The sequence below is a fragment of the Ursus americanus genome, chromosome 9 (assembly GCF_024610735.1).
Source record: "Ursus americanus isolate L20-20 chromosome 9, mUrsAme1.1.p, whole genome shotgun sequence".
In the NCBI taxonomy this organism is placed as follows: Eukaryota; Metazoa; Chordata; class Mammalia; order Carnivora; family Ursidae; genus Ursus; species Ursus americanus.
The window spans coordinates 40,743,054-40,765,909 of record NC_142135.1 but is presented as its reverse complement, the minus strand read 5'-3'; positions in this window follow the sequence as shown (position 1 = coordinate 40,765,909).

Genomic DNA, 22,856 nt, shown 5'->3' with positions numbered 1-22,856 from the left:
TATATTTTTTTTTTTTTTTAGTTTTTTTGTTTTTTTTGTTTTTTCAACCAGGTGTTGAATGCCTGTTTTGGTTTGAAGTTATGAGAATATGCGGCACCTACCAAATTCACCTTGCTTTACTTAAGCAGGAAGTAGTTTTACCCACAAGTGGAGTGCTGTGCTGGTCTGTATGAGTTCTAGGACTGTATTTGCAGACATGGGAAAACACTTAGTTCAATATTATTAAATGCAAAAAAGCAAATTACAAAATAGTTTGCATTGTAGGAGTCCTTTGTAGGAAAAGACAAAAAGATTTAGAAGGCTATGAACTGGTCTATTAATTAGGCAGGTAGGACGGCTTTTCTTGTTTTCTTCCTTTTACTCGATGACTTCTTATTGTTATAAAATGACTCCATATCCTTTTGTAAAGTTGACAAAAATAATCATTTTTTTTAAATAGTCATAGCGTCAGGGAAAGGACCACTGTTACAGAATTTTCTGGAGTCGTGCTATAGTCCAACATTGCCTCACAGACCAAGTCTCAACTATTAGCAGGCACTTATAAAAAAAATTATTTCTGGAATAGCAGGAATACTTCTTGTAATAATCCAGAAGCTCAAGGATCCCTGAGAAGCATTCGAGAGAGAGCACATGTTTTGAAAGTCAGACGGGAAGCATGCACTCTGAGAAATGTCAACAAGTTGGCACAGGGGAACACCTAGAAGCCACCAGCCCTGCCTGTTTCCTGTCACTCTCTGGATCAACAGTGACTAGGTCCCCAGGACGTGCCCTCAGAGAGTGGCTTCATTTTTGGTCTGCTCCTGATTCACTGTGCAGTTCACTCTCATTGTTCTTAGGAGCCTCTTACGAGACCAGGACACCGGAAGTGGAGACCAAAGCGGTAGCAGAGGGGGTGGGGCTGGCGGCAACAGGGCCTCAGGTGGACTGAGCATCTCACCGTGCTAGGCCAGGCCCTGGACCAGGTTCCTCTCCTTGTAAATGTTACTGGGTTTCATCCTTTTGTGATCCATGTGGAGCCAACGGGCTTTTGCTTCCCCATTCTATACTCAGAGAACCCTAGAGATGGAATTTTAAAATTGTAATGTATTAAACTCCTTGTAAACTGCTGAATGGACAATCCTCGAAGTATCTCAGAGGCGGTACGAGTAGCTGCCTTACACGGATGTTGGGAATATCAACTATTTAAAATAAAGCATTTAGCGTAGCGCCTGACATATAAGTCATATTATCATAAATGCTAGCTGCTGTTAAACATTATTTTAAAAGACAACTTAGGTGTTACAAACTTTATTTAATACCTCAAGAGGCAGTCAGTTCCCAAGGGTTCAGAGAACTGCAAGATGGGGCGGAAAGCAGGAAGCTTTTATAGGATAAAGAATAAGGAACGAGAAGGAGAAAAGTAGAAAATGAAGGAACAAGGAACTAAGGATAGAGCCCCGAGTTGGCCTGGCGTTCAGGGGTTGTCCAACCAGATGTATGTGCTGAGTTTCTGGTCAAGCAGATCATTGACAAGGACTCAGAAATTATCTAAGTTTTGGTTTGCTGATGCAGGACCCTGGGGCGGGAGTGGCTCCATCTCCAGCCTAGAAATTTATTTCAACACTGCTACGAGTGTCTAACTCAATTTTTTCTTTTTTTTTTTTAAACACAAAATGAATTTGCTTGTATTCTAAATCCCGCTTATTTTGAAGAGTTAAAATGTTAGTTTGATGGACTCTCGTCCTATGGAAACAGAGAAAAAGAAAATTCTCAATCATCAAAGAGATGATCGAACATCTCAGTCATGCTTAATTTGAGTCCCCAGGCATAGATTCCTTTCCGTTTCAAACTGATCACCCTACCTGATTTCATCCAGGGCTCAGAAGTTTGGAGCGTCCTTGCAATGCTACCTGGCTCTTCCAATCTTAAAGCGGGGTCTTTGTGTGCTAGGAATGCAGAAGGTTCAGTCTTACTGCTTTATTCCTTTCAACTTCCATTAGTGTCTTTCTTCCTTTTGAGATCCTGTAGTTGTAACCTACTTGGATTTCGGATGGGTTAGCCCAGGGAAGTTTGCTCCAGAAGAAGACTGTTGTTGATGTTTGCTTTCTCCTACCTGCTGAATGATACAGGAATGAAACTTCTAAAGAAAACCAGGGACGTCTATAAATAAGAAGACTGAGCAATTACCAGAAGTGGCATTCCATTACAAAGAGGACTCCAAATGACAGCTTATGCAAGTGATGGATATGGCTTTTGTTGCGGAGGTCTCTTGGGAGAAAAACCCGCACCAATCTCAATCCTTGTGGTTCAGCCATCCGTGACCAGGGCCTGTCCAGAGTTCTACACTCCCCTGGTCACAGTTATTATAACTCAAGCAGGGTAAATCAGAGCACAGTGGACTTTTTCTGGAACTAGTAACAAAAGAAGCACTCCTTTCTTTTTTCATTAGGATCACTAACTGTGAGAATTATATAAGCCTAGAGCTGCCGATGGCTCTCTTTGCCTTTACAAGGAGAGGTGGGGGAAACATACCCAAGAATGAAGCTAACCCGGAACTGAGAAATGGAAAGACAGTTCCCTGAGAGAAACTTATGGGCCCCCAGGTCTAGCCCTACAGAAACAACCTCTGTCTCAATCTTCATAGTTATATGAGCCCATGAAAGTAAGTCTGAACTAGTTTCTGTTGCTTGACAACCGAAGGAGACCTAATTACGACAAAGTTTATTCAGTAATATTTATTGATATCTGCCTTTGTGCCAGGCATTGTGCTGGCTTCTATCTTGAGAAACTTCCATTCTACTTTGAGGCAAATGAAACAAAAAGTCATCAACAGGAGTGAGTCAGCCTCCAAGAGCCCATGGAACACAGAAATACTGCTTGACCTAAACCCTGGATATTCAGTGAATCTTGAAATGTCAAAGACATACTTCCCATGACACACTATCATGTTACTTGGTTTAACCAAAAAAAGAAAATCACATCTGAGGCATTGCTGTTGCCACTGCAGAGCTTTTCCCTCAGTGCGCCGTAGTGTGTGGTCCTTTTAAAACTTCTCAGCTATGCTGGCTCCATCCCCTTGGATATGGAGTTCTCTAGGAAGCCATCTGGATTAGCTTCCTGGGGCTGCTGCAACAGAACAGCACAAACTGGGTGACTTGAGACAACAGAATTTAATCTCTCACAGTTCTGAAGGCTAGAAGTCAGAAATCAAGGTGTCTGTAGGGCCATGTTCCCTCTGAAAGCTCCAGGGAAGTATCCTTCCTTGCCTCTTCTTAGCTTTCGGTGGGTCCCAGGAATCCTTGGTGTTCCTTGGCCTGCAGCCGCATCTCTCCAGCCTCCATCTTCACATGGTCTTCCTTCCCCCCATGTGCTTCTGGGTCTTCACATGGCCTTCTTTTGACATACCCACCATTGGATTTAGGGCCCACTTTAAATTGATATGAACTCACCTTAACTAATTATATCCTCAAAGACCCTGTTTCCAAATAAAGTCATATTCTGAGGTTCCAGGTGGACATGAACTTTAAGGGGACACTATTCAACCGAGGATACCATCCTACAAAAGCCCTCTGTGGAACCAAACTTTCAGATATAATGGCACAAGGAAAAATCCCTTCTGGTGAGATTATTTCTCTACATGTCACAGAAATTAAAGGTAAAGCTTCTAATAGAAATTCTATGCTTTTGGAGTGAACCAAGAACTCTCACAAACTGGGCCAGCAGAAACTAAGAAATATAAACTCTATTACATCTGCATTTATATTTAGTCAAACTAGTTTCTGCTCAATCAACAAATAGTTCCGTTTGCAGACTGTGGGAGAGAAAGGAGAATCCTGAGAGAGATTTTCATTCAACATAATTATTCACCATACAAAATGGAACCCCAATGGAATACCACTATACATCAAACAGAATGACTAAAACCAAAAAGAATGACAACACCAAGAGCTGGCAAGAATGGGGAACAAACAGAACTCTCAGTTGCTACTGGGGGGAGTGTGTAATGGTACAGCCACTTGGGAAAACTGATTCGTGGTATATACAAAGTTAAACGTATGCTTACCCAACGTTGCCAGCATGTCTACCCTACGCATGCTCCTCTGAGGAATGAATGTGTACATCACAAAAGGACTTCTCCAAGACTTTTCATTGTGGCTTAAACTAGAAATGACTCCAAAGTTTATCAACAGGAGAAGGGTATATAAATTGTGATATATTAGTGTAATAGAATATTATATACTAGTAAGAAAAAAAAGCTAAAGACATAGAAAGATATGAATGAACCTCAAAAACACTTACATTGAGTAGAAAAAAAAAGCCAGACGTAAGAGAGTATACGTACCCTGAACTCCGCATGAAGTTCAAGAACAGGCAAAATTAATCTATAATGATACAAAATAGAAATATTGACTCGGAAGTGACATTAAAGAACTTCCTGGAGTGGTGGAAGTGATCTATATCTTAACCTGGGCAGTAGATATGTGGGTGTATGTGCACATAAAAATTTCCATCAACCTATGTACTTAAGATTGGTGTATGTTTATATAGGTAAGTAATACTTCAAAAATTATAACACTAATAGTGAAAGATATGGTTCCTGCCCTCTTGGAGCTTTGTGATGGGCAGCGGAGATGAACATTAACAAATTAAAGACTCAAACACATCATTAAAATTATTATAAATGTTATGTTGAAAAAGTGTACTTTGAGAAAGAGTGATAGAATACAATTTGGATTGAGGATTTATTTTCCAAATAACTTCCTACGTCACTATTTCTGCCTCAGATCTCTCTTGTGATCTCAGATAGTGTCCGTTATCTGCAGGCGTAGGAAGTAGTTGAAATCCAACTGACCCCAGCCTGTTTATTGGACCCCAGGAACCCTGGATCCGAACACACAATCATTTCCAATAGTGAGTCAGCATTTCATTCCAGAAAATTTAAGAAACTTGCAAATAAGAATCTCATACGAGTTGTCACTGGCACATCTTTCCTTGAGCCAAGGTGAGACAAGAGGGAAAGGTCACTTGACTGAGGGCTGCTAATGTGGACCTTTGGAGAGAACTGAATGAAATGATATACAGTATTCTCTTATCAAACATGCTCATCTACACGCAACAAAAATATTAATTTTCACTGAATTATTCATGGAGCAATATCTCAAGACATAACTACTTACAAGAGTGTTTATAGTGGAGGGAATGAAGTGGTCACTGACTTACCTAATAGGAAGTTATTGTTTATTAATTACATTAAATGCTTAAAGAAATGAAAAGCATTACAGAATTGAAATTTAAAAAAAAAGAAAACCCTCCTTGGTACGCCTGGGTGGCTCAGTCGGTTAAGCGTCTGCCTTTGGCTCAGGTCATGATCCCAGGGCTCTGGAATAGAGTCACATGAGGCTCCTTGCTCAGTGGGGAGCCTGCTTCTCCCTCTGCCTGCTGCTCCCCCTGCTTGTGCTTTTTCTCTCTCTGACAAATAAATAAATAAATAAATAAATAAATAAATAAATAAATAAACAAACTCTTTAAAAAAATTTTTTTAAATTAAAAAAAATTTAAAAATACCTCCCCAGGGCACCTGGCTGGCTCAATGGGTTGAGCCTCTGACTCTTGATTTCAGCTCAGGTCTTGATCTCAGGGTTGTGGGATCAGCCCATGTCAGACTCCCACTCAGCAGGGAGTCTGCTTCTCTCCCTTTCTTTCTCCCTCTGTCCCTCCCCATGCTTGCTCTCTCTCTCTTTCTCTCTTAAATAAATAAATAAATAAATAAATAAATAAATAAATCTTTAAAAAATACCTCCTCATAAAAGGTATATGAAAAAAGAAACTAAAAATCTAAAACTTGAGAAGGTCATATCCTTGTAAAGGGTTTGGTTAAAAGAAAAGGAAACTTAAAGTATCAGATAAAAAGTCCCAGCAGATGGGAGCTTTGGAAAATCTTGTAGGCAGGACAGATGAAGTTTGTCTAAAAGAAAGGACCTAATCCAAAAATGCTAGTCTGATTACTAATGTCTGGGGTGGAAGCAGTAGTGAACCTCGATCAAAAGTCTATTAACAGCTAATTCAGCATCTCATAATCTCAGCTGTTCTAAGGCGTCCCTCTGCCTCTTGGGTCTGATGAGTAAATGCTGTGAATTTATCAGTTCAGTATAATACATTTTCAGTGTTTGCTTTAGAAATGGCTGATGTCTTGTTTTAATTTTGTGAAATTTCTGTAGTTTTGTGAAATTTTTTAGAATATTGAAAAGATTGGATAATTGGAATACACATACGTGTGTACATATATGTCTAAGAATATTGATTGAGTTAAAAACATTCACTAGCTACATCGAAGTGAACACCCAAGGGGAAGCTAATGAATCCATCACAAGGAATTTTGGGGCCAAGAAAGATGTGTTCTGGGCGCTGCTTTGCCTCTAAGATACGGCTCTTTTTTCCCTACAGGTGTGAGGGGTTGCTCTTAACCATAGAGTTAGGTAAGCAAGAGGATCCCTGCCCCTACAGCCCATACTCCTGGCTAGTGTTACACAAGGTCAGAACACTGATGAGGATGTGTGTCACCATGGTGATCAACTTCAAAGGCCACAGAGACCTGCCCATGAGAGGAAACAACATCTCACTGGAATTTCTGTTGGTTGGTTGGTAGGTGTTGTTACATTTCAGAAGGAAGCAACAAATTTCTGAATATCTCTTCTCTGTCACCTGATACCTCTGTACTCACTAGAATACCGTCTATGTAATTAGAATGAAACGTCCAATTACTAAGGTTGGTTGCACCTACATTTTTTCTATTTATTATGTGTGCAATTACTGTATTGTTGTCTTAGGAATAGATAAATATGGCAGAACTAAACAACGGTACAACTAACACCTTCTTTCAGACTTCCCTTGAGCTCACCGGCTCTCACATCTCGAAAGTGTGCTTTCATTTTTCCTTTTTAAAGGTTTTGTTATTTTATTTGAGAGAGAGAGCACAAGCAGGGGGAACAGCAGAGGGACAGGGAGAAGCAGACTCCCCAGTGAGCAGGGAGCCCGACATGGGGCTCGATCTCAGGACCCCGAGATCATGACCCAAGCAGAAGGCAGATGCTTAACTGACTGAGCCACCCAGGCGCCCCGAGTGTACTTTCATTTTAATAAACTTCTCTGCTTCCACCGTTCATCCACTGTGTCTGGTCTGTCCTCGAATTCTCTCTTGCATCGAGACCAGGAGCCTCCAGTGACATCCCTGGGATGGGCTGGTGGAGGTCTCAGGGCCCAGGGTCTCCCCAGTTCACCCGGCAACAAACTGACTCTGTATAATCCAAGGCTGTTCAACAACGATTTCCTTAAGATGAGTTTTGAGCTGTGTCTTGAAGGATGGGTAGAAAAAAATGGTCGGCAAAGAGAAAGCAAAGACAGGTGGAGAGAATAGCACAAGGAGAAAATGAGACCAGAGAGAAGAGTGAAGGAATCTACTGTGGGGAATAAGAGGACCCCCATCGGGGAGGTATTATGGGATGCTGTTTTCCTTTACCCCCAACTGGGAAACATGAGGAACGTGTCTTAAGAGCAGGCATTTGAGCCAGATGGCCTTGTAAAAAATAACCCATTCTATGCTTTGGAATGTTCTAAAGTGGAAACCCATACCCAAGAATGGATTATGAAAAACAGTATGTTGCTATTTTTAGAAGCAACCGCCCTCTTTCTCTGAGTAATAAGCCTAATGCTCAGACTTATGACTCAAGAACTACAGGCAAATGAAAACTATATCAGATTAATATTTTCAAAATATTGTTCTTACTGCCTTCGCAGTTCTGCTCAGGATAACTCTGCCAAAAAAGACATTGTGAATCATGAGCACACGGTTTCATTTGCTGGATTTAGCAAAGAAAGAGGAGTGCGGGCCTTGGGGGTGGTGATGAAGGCAGAGAGCTCGCCAGCTGCTGGGCCAAGCTCTTGCAGCGACAGAACGACCTCTGAGGGCCGCTGCCAGGCCCTCTGCTCCCCAAACACAGCAAGCACAGCGAGAGGGCTCTGGAGCTGCTTCAAGGACGCCTGTGCCCAACGAAGGTCCTGAGGAGACTTCCGGATGGTTATGGTGGAGGGTTTTTGTCCCCTCTGTTGAAGTCTTGTCCCACAATGCTGCTTGGTACCCGAAATTGCCACATTTTTGGACTGTCCATAGGATCACACATCTGGATCTTGAAGCAGCCAGATCCAGAATAAAGAGTTTGATGGGAGAAGGAAAAATGAGAGCAGTAATGCTAATGGGCACCATTAATTAAGCGCTCACTACCTGTGTTATTGTGATACAGTAAAAAATACGTATTTGGTCTTTGTTCCTTTCCTGGCAGAGCTCCTAAAACCCTTGTAATTTCCTAAGTGGTAAGTGCTATAAAGGCTAGAGGGGAATCTTTTGTTATGTATAACAAGCCCCTTTCAACCACGTCTGAGTTTATGTAAATGAAGTGATTTTTGGAAAGCCCAAGAGGAGGGGGGGCTGGTTGCCGAGGAAACCAACCTTGTGATTAGAGTGTTGGAACTTTGAGCCCCACACAATCCCCCACTTCCCAGAAGGGGAGAGGAGCTGGAGATTGAGTTTAATCACCAATGGCCAATGATTTCATCAATCCTGACTATGTCATGAAGCCTCTGTTAAAATCCCTAAAGTACAGGGTTCAGAGAGCTTCTAGTTTGCTGAACATGGAGGTGCTGGGAGGGTGGTGAGCCCTCATACTTTCCCCTGTGCCTCCCTTCCATCTGGCTGTTCCTGAGTTGTATCCTTTTATAATAAGCCAGTAATCTAGTAAGTAAACTGTTTTCCTGAGTTCACTGAGTCACTCTAGCAAATTATTAAACCTGAGAAGGCCAGCATGAGAACCTCAGATTTAGATCCCAGAGGCACAGAGGATAACCTGCGCTGGTGATTGGCCTTCAAAGTGGGGGTTGGGGACAGTCTTGTGGGACTGAACCCTCAACCTGTGAGATCTGATGCTGTCTGCAAGTAGATAGTGCCAATAGATTGGAATTGAGTTAAATTTTTAGGACACCCAATTGTTGTCCACTAAGAATTAGAGAATTGCTTGGTATGGGGGGTAGGAACCACACCCCCCACACTTGGAGTAGAGAAGTATTCAGTGAGTAGTGAATAAAGGGAACAAGTGTTTTCCCTTTCATGACCGTATTTCCTTTAACCCTCACATAACCCTGATGGGCTGATGGAATCCTGGCAGAGGAAACTCTTGGTTGGCCACTCAGCATCCATTTTTCCGTTTCTTTTACCGGTGTCATGTTTTGTTTTTCTTAGTGCAGCCTCAGGAAAAAACACATGCATTCCTGCTCCAATGAGGGACTTGATTTTTCTCAGGGTAAGCCCATCCCCCTCCTGGTGGTTGGTTTAGGAATGGCCACCTCAGAGGCCACTTTCAGGCAATAGGCTTGAACAATGGAAATCTGAGTAAGGTAAAAGGGCCCACAGTGACCCCAAACTCCCCCTGCTGAAGACAGGCCCAGCAGGCCTCAAAATAGCCATAAGCCCTAGCTGACCAATGGGCTGCTTACAACCAGGCACAGTTACCTAAAAAAGGAAAATTCCATAGGTCCCCATACCTCCTCACATTCCTTCTTTAAAAAGAGCCCCCACCCACTGCCTCATGGCGGACAGCCTCTCCGCCCCTGTCCTGCCAGCTGCTCCCTTGCCGGTGGAGTCAATAAACTTCTAGCTCCTTTGGTCTGCCTCACGTGAATCCTTTCACCACTTGTGCCACTGGCTTCCCCCACATTTGCGGGTGCCCATCTGATCAGAGACCCCTCATCTAGAAAGTGACTTGAGAGGAGAATGCTGCTGGGGAACTTCTTAGAAAAGTGTCCTTAGTCTTTGATGCTTAGATCAGCTGTAACCATAGAGCTAAGAGCTGAGGCAGAGCCCGTGTGGGGCCGGCAGGGCCTGCAGAGGTAAAGACCCGCTTCCTCCATAGTATAATTGAATTGCGGAATCAAAAAGCCCTGTAACCTGAATTCTTCTGGACAACCTGTTATGTAACATAATCAATGGCCTTAGTGCTTAAGCCAGTACAAACTGGATTGTTCTGCTACTTGTGGCCAAAAGCATCCTAACGGACGCACTGCTAGATTTTCCCACTTGGAAATCTTGACTCAGACGGCTAAGTAACTCAATCAAGAACTGGAGAGCAGACTTCAAAGTGAGGTCTCTCTGACTCTAATGCCAAGCTCTAATCTGCTGACTAACCTGAGAATGGGCCATTCACGGCTGTGGAGGAGAGCCAACAGGAACAATGAGCCAGACGGGGTGGGGTGGGGGTGGGGGCAAATGTGATTCTTCTTCAGATGTTCCTCCCCACATGGGGGAGGGATCTGAGGCAGAGCTTCCTAATCAGCCAGAGCAGCCTAGCATCCTAGACTTAAAAATAACATCACCTCTCTCTCCCTCTCTCTTTCTCACACACAGACACACGCACACAAATAACATTATCACCATGTTTTTCTGGGTACAAAGTGCTTTTCTGATACACAATTTTAGTTGACCTCATTCTTTTAAGGATCCTGCTGAGACATGCATCCCACTTTATAGATGAGGAAACTGAGGCTCTGTGAAATTATAGGATTCACCCAAAGTCTCTCACCTACGTGGTAGAGTGGCGGCTTGATACAAAGTCTGATTCTAAATCCATGCTCTTTCCATGTCACTATGTTTGTCAATATGACTCTTGTTCTTACAGATGACATGCTTGAAACCATGTACTTTAAAAAAAAAAAAATTCTTGGCAACACCTTGGGAAATGGTGGCCTGCACAGTTCATGCAAGGACGGAGTGAGAGGGGGGTCTGCACACCCACCCTTCTAGAGTTCCCAAGCACACATCAGCCCTGGAGCCAGGAATCTTTATTGTCTAGAAACAAGCCCTTTAAGGAAGGTTGGAAACCCTCAAGCAATGAGACTTTTAGCCAAACCTCCTGCAGGGTTAGAATTCTGCAGTGCATTGATCTTTAATTGAAAAGCTCTTTGGGGGTGCCTGGGTGGCTCAGTCTGTTGAGTGTCCAACTCTTGATCTCAGCTCAGGTCTTGATTTCAGGGTCGTTAGTTCAAGCCCCATGTTGGGCTCCATGCTGGTCGTGGAAGCTACTTTAAAAAAAAACAAAGCTATTTGCTCTCCATTAGTACCCTTAGGCCACAGAAGAAGACATTCCCAGTACCTACCTCTCTGGGTAACTGGCAAAGGAACCATGCTGTGAAAATCTGTATCATAAACCAGTGAAGAAATTCAGGCTGCTGGTCTCCTAATATTACTGGCTGAGGGTTCTCTTTGGTTGTTTATAAAGATGATTATAAATTGGGTTTCCTCAAGCAAGCACCCACCCGCCCAGAACTATTCTGTAGTCTTCACTAGCAGCTCTGTGCCCTGGATGATTCTGTGTAGAGCCCCTCCCGGACATTGGCACGGGATGGCACTAACTCCGTGACTTGCCTATGTGACAAGGGTAGCAAGAGCAGATTTCGTGGCAGATCTTGTATACGAGCCATCAACTGTGCATCCATATTATGCTAGCACTTGGTAGAATCAGGGTTGCCAAAGAGCTGGTTATCAAGGAGCTTCCAGTCCAGTAGAGACAGCTGTTACGGCAGAGACTTCTGGTTGAATCAAATATTCACTCTTCCCTTCTTCTAGAGAGATAGAATTTTTAAATTGGTACATGATTACCAAGCTAAACACTGTATTTCTCAGCCTCCTCTGAAGCTAGTGATGGCCCTGTAACAAAGTTCTGGCCAATGGGATGTAAGAAATTATCTGTGCAACTTCCCTGTTGTGCCTTTAAAAAGAAGCAATGTCCTCACCCCTTCCCCTTCTCTTCCCTCCCACTGCTTGGAATGCAGACACGATGGCAAGAGTGGGGGGGGGGTCATCTAGAACCATGAAGTGAAAGCCACATATTAAGGATGGCAGAGCAGGGGTGCCTGGCTGGCTCACTTAGTGGAGCATATAACTCTGGATCTCAGGGTTGTAGGTTCGAGCCCTATATTGAGTGTAGAGATCATTTAAAAATGAAATCTTTGGGGGAAAAATAAAAGTATGGCACAGCAGTAACATAGGAGTAGTTAAGGCCCTGATGATTATGGAGCTGCCATACCAGCCCTGACCATCTCCCTGAACTACTACCCATAAGAGAAGTCAACTCTTCATTTAAGTCACTGTTATTTAGGTCTCTTTGGGGAAGAGGCCAACTTTATATCCCAATGAATATAGATGTGAACACAGATATCTGTAAACCAATGTCTAATAACTCAGTGCCCCATCTGTGTAATGATAGAGCCTCAGCGAGATGGTCTCCATTTGCTCCAGTGCTCAGAAGGCGCTTCACAAGTGATCCACAACCAGTTTGTTGACATGCACTGTTCTTCCATTTCTGCTCCCTGCCATCGACATTGCCTTCAGGGTGGCAAGCCTTGCCACAGTCATAGCCCATCACAAGAAGGCCACAACCCAGGCCAAGAGTACTATCTCATCCACTTCCAAACCCTTCAGGCTTCTGGGTGAAGAGAGGTCCAGAAGTTCTTTACAAAGGTCAGAAGGGCCTGCTTTACAAATCTGGCCATTCTGTGTCTGCTGGGGCCTCTGGGCAGATCTCTCTAGAGCCCCTGCAGACACTCACATTAGCTTTGGACTCTTCCTCTTCACCATAGTGTACACTCAGTCCAAAGGGCCAGCCCTAGAGAAACAGATACCACATTACATGCCTTCCAAACCTCTCCTCCTCTTCTCCCTGCCCCCACCAAGGCTCTTCCTCCTCCATTGCTCACCAACCAAAAGTTCACAACCATATGAATGAAGGCAAATGGACACCAAGATGCGTTGAGGGTGTGTGTAGGGGGAACACTGACAATAGGCAACTGAAGTTAAACCATATATATAACCAAAGATCAAAGGAGTGTGTGTGTGTGTGTGTGTGTGTGTGTGTGTGTGTGTTGGGGTTGGAGACTCTGTATCAGCAGGAGGAACATTATCTCCAGATCCACGCCATTTATAGGAACCTCAGAGAGACTTCCAATTTCCATCCCCTCTGAATTCTTAACAGGTAGCCAGATAATAGAGTCAATAGATAAGTTGATGGATAAACCGAAGAGTCTGTTTTTCCTTAATCCAGTTGTTTTGGTTCATTTGTCAAGAGTTCATAAAACAAAAGTACCTAGAGGGACCAAAAAAAAATGTCAACGAATAAAGTGAAAAACTGGGACACATGTGTCCCACCCAAGGGGACTGTGGATGCTCAGATCCTGCTAACTGTTAGCGTGTAGGAATGGGGACCCAGACCAGATTAAATCAGACTTGTCAAAGAAAGTAACCAAGACATCCTAGTTTTTTATGTGAAATGTCCCAATTTTTTTTTAAGTTTTTTAAATATCCCAATTTTTAAATGCTGATCCTTAACTCAAATCTTTTTAAACTATTAAGTGGGCCAAATCAAATTCATCTTTGGGCCTCAGTCAGCCTGCATTCTGAATTTTGAAACCATGTTTACATCTGTACTTAATGTTTGCTAAATACTTGTCTTGAGCAGGACACTGTCTTAGCTCCAGGTCGTATGTGTATCTATGTGTGTGGGGAGAGGTATAAAAACAAGGTCACTGCTCTCAGGGACTTTATCATCTATAAGGACGGATATGAAGATGTGACACAGACACATGCAATTGTGGGGAGGATGGAGTCCCATCTTATTTGGGGAAATCAGAGATAGCTGCCTGGAGGAAGCACTTCTTCCAGGAAGGGAAGCCAAAAGAAGGAGAAGAAATTCAGGAAGGGTGCAGTGGGTCAACAATGCCAAATGCTACCCAGAGATTAAGGAGAACAAAATCAGGGAAATGTATTGACTTTGACAATCAGGAGGCCATAGGTCAGCAAGGAGAGGTAGAGGGTAGTAGGACCGAATGAGTGAAAGTACAAGTGTTACCACTTGCTGGAGAGACTTGATCGCCACAGGGAGGAAAGAGGAAGACAGCTCAGGAACTAGCAAGACTGGAAGAGACAGGAAGTCATGAGATTGTGGGAGGGGCACCTAGGGGAGGGAGACATGGGTGATGGTGGGACAGAAGACCAAGAGTAGACTCAAGGGGAAAGAAGGAGAGAAGGGAGCCAAGGGTCTGGGTAGGGGGTTAACCTTGGTCAGAGAAGGAAAGCTCTGAGGACATCACACGTCACAAGACAGTCCCCAAAAGTCCCATTTCTGAAAAACATCACAACAGAAATTTGTGCTGAAGAGTTGTAAAGAAGAAAGAGGGGAAAAGACCCTTAAAATTATTTCCATGGAAGTTCAATTAAAGAATAAATCTTTTTGACTGCAGGAAACATCTTTGAAAAAATAGGAACTCAGTGACAAGTTTTAAACAGGGTTGGAGGCAACACAAGTAAAGATGCAAAAAATTCAGTTTGGCTACAGATGAAGTCAAGAGCACGGTTAGCGTTAAGTCTATCTTGGGGAATGGAAAAAATGTTCTAAGAGTCCATATTAATAGAGTGGGGTTATCTGGGAGGCCGAAAGAAAGCCAATGACTCTCCAGTTATGAAACAGAAAAACAAAAGGATTAGACCACTGTAGATTATTTTAGAAAGTGGGAAAGTCTGTTGCACAGTCGTCCCCTTCACATTCTCTTAGACCTTTCCAGCTGTTATGAGAACTCGACGTTCATTCCTCTCCCGAGCTTGCCTGTAGTTGTCCATCCGCACTGGCCCTGGGCCTGACTTGTGCTGGCTGCTTCTCCTTGACGGCTTTCTAGAAAACCCAGAACTGCCTCCCCTGGCACGTCACTATCCCGCTAACTTGGTTTCACTAAAAGATTCAATGCTTTTATTTGTGCTACTTTCCTCGCTCATGTCCTCCAACAATTACAGATTTCTGTAATTGTTTCTAAGGTGATATCATAGGCAGAAGGTGACCTAGAAATAACACCTAGTGTGTGCTAGGGCACCTACTATGTGCCTGGCAAGGCTTCACATAGATCCATTATGGCCTTCAGTCCTGTCAGTAACCCTCCATCCAATCTCTGCCCCTTACCCACTGTGTGACCAAAGCAAAGGTTCTTACCCTTTCTTCAATTTCTTTCTCATAAAATGCAGTAATAATAATAAAGTCTATGTCGTTGAGTTGTGAAGATTAAATAAGTTTGACATATTTAGTGTGCTTAAAATAGTGCTTGGTATGCAGGGCGCCTGGGGGGCGAAGTTGATTGAGCGTCTGACTCTTGGTTTTGGCTCAGGTCGTGATCTCGGGGTCATGGGATCGAGCCTGAGTCCGGCTCCATGCTGAGCATGGCGCCTGCTAAAGTTTCTCTCTCCCTCCCCCTCTACCCCTCCCTCTGCTCACTGTCTTTCTTTCTAAAATGGATAGATAACTCTGTTTTTTAAAAAATAGTGTTTGGTATGCAGTAAGCTCTCAACAAATGTTCATTATTATTATTATTATTAAGGAGGAGCCATTATTATCTTTATTTGACTTGTGAGGAAACTGAGGCACTGCTTATTTAACTATTTCCCCAATGTCCACAGAGCCAGCTGGTCAGAGGTGGAGCTGAATGATGCCAGAGTCCTTCTTTTTGTACAAGAAACCAGTTAGAATCGTGAGCTAACAGAGTTCCATGCTTGAAGAAGGAAAGCTAAGTTGGCCAGTCATTTAGGGATGGTGTCTTCTGTGTCCATCCTTAAGTCCATAGGGCCACCACTCCTTGCTGTTAGGTGAGAGACTGGCTGCAAAGTGATCTTTAGCAATGACGTGGTGGTGCTTCTTGAGAGAAATGAAAGAAACCCGTGTCTATGAAGACATACCCCCAACAGAGTAAATGATTGCAGGAATGTGCTTGGACACGCCGGCTGCTGGCGGGCCTCAGGTCCACCCTGGCTGTCGGCCAGAAGCATCAGGTGTTTTGTCATGTGACACTCCCTTCAGGGCAGCTCACAACGCGGCGTCCTCCAGAACAAGCAAAGGAGAGAAAGAAAGTGAGAGGACGGCCTGAGAGAAGAGCCACCGAATTTCTGTTACCCAATATCTGCAGGGGTCTCCAACTTCTCTGCCAGATTCGATTGACTAGGATTGGGCCATTAACTCCAGCCCACACTCACGGCTGGCGAGGCGGGCATTGGGGGGTGGTGCAGGGGGCACACAAGCTCTTGAATGCCAGGGGTTGGGGGGCAATTTTAGAGACTGCCTACTGAATGAGTCTCATATGCAAACTCTAGTATCCTCCAGATTCCCCTTTGTTGTTAAACCCACTTGACACTTTCCAGTCTGGGCTCCAAGGCATCTGACTACGTTTGACCTTGTCGACGGCTCGCTCCTTCTTACAATTTTCTTCTCTAATTTTTGTCAACACCTCAGTTTGCGAGGTTTTGTCTTACCTTTATTTGGCTGCTGTTTTTACTTTCTTTCACAGGTCCATGTTACTCTGCCAAACTTCAAGTTCTCAGCTCTTTTCTTCATCGAATGTCATCTGCCCAAGGACGGATGCCTCACTGAAATGACAATTTCCTGAGCTTCTCCCATGTGTTAGATGCCCTGACATTAACCACTCTAACTGGCAGAATCATTTACAGATTAAATTCCTTCGAATCAGTGGCCCAGGGCTCCTAGATTCACATTATTGGCTCTGAGGACAAACCTACTGGAGATTTCTTTTGACTCCACTTCTGAGTTAAATCTGAGATCACCTGTATAAGCAGGTGGGGTAAAAACAGGCCATTCCACTTTATTGTTTTCCATTTTGCTTTTGGAACATATGATGTACTTTAAAAAGTTGGTAATGTTTGTCCTGAATTTGCTCATCTGAAAATGATTTCAGTCAAGTAATTTAATGATTGGAACATTTCAGAGCTTTTTCCAGGGCACCAAAACTCTTAACATGGTTTATGAATTCTGCAGCACTTTCTGGCTGACTGTTCCCAGCTGTCTCTCCGTAACACCACAGATCTGGCCTCACGAAGGGGTTTTCATACCCTTTATTTTCTTAAAATGTTTTCCACTTGATCTTAGGATCAGGCTCTGGTCATGGTAAAATAACAGAGACAGAAATGATCCCAGGTGGGTAAAAATTACTGTAAACATTTACTCAGTCATCACTGGGGGGAAGAGTCCTTGAACCTGGAATCTGGGTACATCCAAAATTCCTTCTGAAGACCTGACAGGATTCTGTTGAGCAAGAAGATTAACGGTGAGGAAGCCTCAGGAACAACGGCTGTAGCGGATGTTACCACAACTTTCCGCCGGCTTCTTAGGGATAAAGAAATAATAAATAGTCATTCGTGAATAATGCATGAATCTGAAGAAGATGATTCTTAGCTATTCAGAGCATCTGAATTCTGGGAGTTCAGATCACGTCAGCCACCAAGAGGACTCTTTCCATAAGGCTTTCATTGACAGCAGCTTCACCAGGTGCCATCCGGGTGAATGCTCCCTCGCCCTCAACAGATGCTTCCTTCCTTCCTTTTCTCTCCCTCACTCTGAGCATTCGCCATGTTTCTTTTATATTCTAGACAGGATTTTATTTAAAAAGCCATGAGCATTACTAACGTGAAGCTGTTTTAAACAGCTGGACATATGTCAAGAAGAAAACTATTCAGGGCAGGGTTCCAGAAAATACATACCCAAATGATTTCATTCCTAGCTCCATCACATGGTGTTGTCCTTGGCTGAAATGTGACAATTAATATTCCCTTCAAATTCTGAAAAAGCTAGAAGCTTCTTAAAGGGTTGAGGTTTGCGGCAAAGAGTTTTGCTTAGATGATTTTTAAATTGTTGTTCCATTATGGTAGAAAGTTATTTTTAGTTCATTCTTTTGTATTCTTGTTCAGTAATGTCTAATCTTGAGCAAGGAAAGGCTCCCCAAATTAAGTCACAGATCAGTTAAGGTTAAAATGAGATTTCTAGGCTCTTTAATAGTCTTTGACAAGGGGGACATGGATTTTGGTTTATATAGTTAACAGGCGACAACTTTGTGTCTTCTTCAATGTCTTTCAAGAGTGATTTATAGTTTCTAGAATATAGATCCTTTACATCTCTGGTTAAGTTAATTCCAAGGTAACATATGATTTTTGGCGCTATTGTAAATGGGATGGATTCCCTAATTTCTCTTTCTTCAGTCTCATTATTCGTGTATAGAAATGCAACTGATGGGGCGCCTGGGTGGCACAGCGGTTGGGCGTCTGCCTTTGGCTCAGGGCATGATCCCGGCGTTGTGGGATCGAGCCCCACATCAGGCTCCTCCGCTATGAGCCTGCTTCTTCCTCTCCCACTCCCCCTGCTTGTGTTCCCTCTCTCGCTGGCTGTCTCTATCTCTGTCGAATAAACAAAGAAATCTTAAAAAAAAAAAAAAAAGAAATGCAACTGATTTCTGAGCATTGATTTTGTATCCCCCCACATTACTGAATTGCTCTATAACTTCTAATAGTTTGGGAGTGGATTCTTTTGGCTTTTCCATATAGAGTATCATGTCATCTGCGAAGAGAGACAGTTGGACTTCTTCTTTGCCGATTTGGATACCTTTTATCCCTTTTTGTTGTCTGATTGCTGTTGCAAGGACTTCTAGTACTATGTTGAATAATAGTGGCGAGAGTGGGCATCCTTGTCATGTTCCTGATCTTACCCTATGACCTAGCCATTGCACTACTGGGTATTTACCCCAAAGATACAGGCATAGTGAAGAGAAGGGCCATATGCACCCCAATGTTCATTTCAGCATTGTCCACAATAGCTAAATCGTGGAAGGAACCGAGATGCCCTTCAACAGATGACTGGATTAAGAAGCTGTGGTCCATATATACAATGGAATATTACTCAGCTATCAGAAAGAACGAGTTCTCAACATTTGCTGCAACATGGACGGCACTGGAGGAGATAATGCTAAGTGAAATAAGTCAAGAAGAGAAAGACAATTATCATATGATTTCTCTCATCTATGGAACATAAAAACTAGGAAGATCGGTAGGGGAAGAAAGGGATAAAGAAAGGGGGGATGATCAGAAGGGGGAATGAAGCATGAAAGACTATGGACTATGAGAAACAAACTGAGGGCTTCAGAGGGAAGGGGGGTGGGGGAATGGGATAGACTGGTGATGGGTGGTAAGGAGGGCACATATTGCATGGTGCACTGGGTGTTATACACAACTAATGAACCATCGAACTTTGCATCAAGAACCAGGGATGTACTGTATGGTGACTAACATAATATAATAAAAAAACATAAAAAAAAAATAGGCGACAACTTTGGACTCAGGTGAGTTGAGGCAACTTGCTCTGCTAAAAAGAGCAGAGAACCACACTTCCAGAAGGACTTGGAACTCTTCAGTTTAATCCAACATTTACCAGGAAGCTGTTTGATAGAAGATTCTTTGGTGTCAGCAGAATCGCAATTATAATAAGACATGGTCTTTTGCTCTAAAGGATCTGAGAGTGTGTGCTGGGTGGGGTGGGGTGGGTCAGGTGGGGGAGGGCAACACATGAATAAATCAATAAAACAAGACTTGCTAGTCTATAGAGAGACATCCTTCTAGACAAGTAAGATAAATAGATATCTGTTGAACATCAGGCATCTGGTATAGTCCCAATAGTTCATGTTTGCTTTTGTTCCCTTGCCTCAGGACACATATCTAGAAAGGAGTTGCTACAGCTGATGTCAGAGAGGTTACTGCATTTGCTCTCCTCTAGAATTTTTATGGTTTCAGGTCTCGCATTTAGGAATTTAATCCATACAGACCTAAAAAACCTTCAAAACGTATGGTATGAAAATCAATGAAATGCAAAGTTCTGCAAGTACGTAATTCAGTGAGTGAATCAAATTATGTACTCTATTATATCTCTGTGTGGGAAAAAATAACCAGGAATAGTTGACTGGAGACACTGGTATTGGTGAGATCTATCTCTACTTCTAAAATCCTCAAAGGAATTCTAAAATATGGGCATTTGAGGTCCTTTCTGGACACTGGGAGTCATTTGGTCCATGATGCCCAGTAAAAATGAGACAGCATCCATGATGGTTTCCCCAGAACAGCCCCATTCCCAGGCTGAGAAGCCATAGGAAAGTTCAGTCCCAATATTGTGTTCAGTCTCCCAAAGGGTCCCACAAAACACCCCAGGGACAGAAGCCTGGACAACTGGCCATCAGGACCTTAGCCCATGTTCCAACAAGTAGTAGGAGAACCCAGGGTGTAAGGAAAGCTAGGACAATTCCAGATACTGAAAATGAAGGTGCTTCAAACCTGCAGGGAAGAGAAAACTATTTTTTGTCCTCCCACAGACTGCATTTTCTCCCCCAACAGGTTTTCCCTCCCAGGCTATCCCTGTCTCTGAATTCTGTCCTTCCTGTTCAAAGCACATATCAATCTCTCCACTCTTTGAGAGGCTGAGCAGCTGTTTTCTGTGTCCTAGACCTAAATCTTGGCTCTGCAATCAGATTCTAAGCTAAGCCATTCATGCATTCAAAAATGGAGCGCCTACGGCACACCAGCAGTCATGCGCAGTGCTGGGACACAGCCGCGAACAAGGTCTCGGCCCCTGAAGAAGCAGGCTAATAAAGGACGCAATTATTACACTATGAAGAGCGCTAGAAAGGCAATTAACACGTGTTATGATAGAAAGTAACAGGCAGGACATCTCAGAGGAGGCAACCTTTACACTGAGAGCTAAAGCAAGAGCAAAGGCCAGCCACACAAAAGGGGCAGGGCAAGAGAAACTTCCAGGCAGAGGCACATGTCAAGGAACCGAAGTGGAAGGAGTTTGACTTCCTCCAGGAAGTGCAGATGGTCAGTGTTACTAAAGCATGGTGAGCAAGGGGGAGGAAGCAGGAGAAGAGGCTGGAGGCCGGCAGGGGCCAGACCTGGCAGGCCTGCGGATGGCCCCGACCGTAGGCTTCATTCCTGCATCAGTGCCTGCTCGGTCCAGGACTTCCTTCAGCGATCCCCTCAACGCCCAGCACAGAGCTTTGCTCAGGGGAAACTTTCAGCAAATACTCAACAGTTGAACGTGGGGCCCAGGTAGGCGCTAGCGTGTTCTCCAGGAACGTTTACGTTCTACTCTCCTAGCAAATTCCGATTCTACAATAGGGCGTTATCAAACCACCTCGCTTCTCAGAGGCGGTCCAGCAGCGCGGCTCAAGTCTGGAGATTCTTGTCCTGGCTCGTTATCCGCAAGCTGTGCACCGCGGGGCCAATCAGCTCACCTCCCGAGCCTCGGATTCCTTTCCTGTAAAACAAGCCTCGAAGAGTGCTTTCTCCTCGGGCCTCTGTGAGGAGTAAATGGTATGATGCATGAAGAGCCCTCCTCACAGAGCCCTTCTCACATCATGAGCACTTAATAAATGATTAGCTCTTGTCCTTTTATTATTAGCCTCAGCGTTATCAACCATGGTCTTGAAATACCCCATGTTTCCCAATTCCATCCTGCCTTTTCTATCTGGAGAAACCCTGGGACCCAGCTGGGTGCTGTGGCCCCAGTGATGGCTTCTCAGACACCTCGGGCAGAAGCAGTGACTCACTCCTCTCCCTGCCCCTGCTTGGCGTCGGTGACACCGGATGCTTACCGCGGTGCATGGCGGTCGTCTGTCTCCCCTGCGGGCTTGTGGAGTCTGTGAGAATGGAAGCAGCGCCTTTGTGTAACAATTGTCCATTCAAGGTTCACACGCTTTCATATTTTAACATCTCTGAGTTCGAGGATGCGTCTTACGAATAATGGCATGGTGCAGTTAACGGACAGGGATCTTTTCTTTCTTAGCACATAAAATATGCATAAAATAACAGTGTGTCTTACAACAGATGGCGTCTCACAGTAGATAAATATGCTAGCTTTGGGCTTTAGAGAAAGACTGCTGGGGTCTCGTACTTGGTGTGCGTCCTTGTATGAATTACAGAACCTTTTGATCCATACAGTAGACGTAACAATTGCATCTCCCTCATCCAGTAGTTGTAGGCATTCAATGACGTAATATATTAGCAGGTGTTTAGAATAGTGCCTGGCACATTTTAATGTTGTAGAATAATTAGTTACTGTCATTTGTGTTCCTCATTGGCCAGCTCGGTAATTGGCCAGACTGGGGCTCCGTAAATATGGGATGAATAAATAAAAGAGCAAAAGAGCAAACTAACCTCGATAGCCATGGGAGCACAGGCTCAGCTCTGCACCCCAACTGGCTGCCTCCGCCCCCACCTTCAGGATCACACCCTCAGTCAGCAACCAAGACAACAGGGGCTCCAAAGCTGAGGGGTTCCGATCCAACACAGCTCAGACAGACAGACAATCTTTGCTTTGGGGCTCGACATCTGCCCCACTCCCCAACTCTCAGAGCCTCGCTGAGCAGGGACCTGACATTCTTCCTATCCATCCTTCTTCTTTCTCTTCTTCAACAGCTATCAAACTTCTATCCTGCTCCGGGGTTCCCCTGCCTTCTCCTCTTACCCCTCCCAGGCCTGTCCTCCCATCAGTCTCTTCCTTGTCTCATTCCACCTTGGCCTCCGCTTCCTGGAGGGTCTCCTGGAGAACACACTAGTGCCTCCCTGGACCCAGGCGACCCTTCTGCCTTTCCTGCCTAGACAAGCATGGTTTGGGTTGCCAGAGGACAAGTGGCTGAGCTGAGAGGATGTGGAATAGCTCCGGGAGAACGCAAACCCACTGGAAGCTTTCACCTCTGCGCCATTCGTCACGGGCTATGCCAGGATTTCAGCGAACGTGCACAAGGCCACACTGGCTTACTGAGGAAAATCCCTTCCCCCTTAGAGGCCCCAAGAAGGCTATCTGAAACCCCATTGTACAAGGCAAAACTAAGTAGGGAACCTCAGCCACAGCCTCTCTCCTCCTGCCCTGCAGTGGACCTGGAGAATATTTTCCTGGTTCTTTGCGTCCTCCATC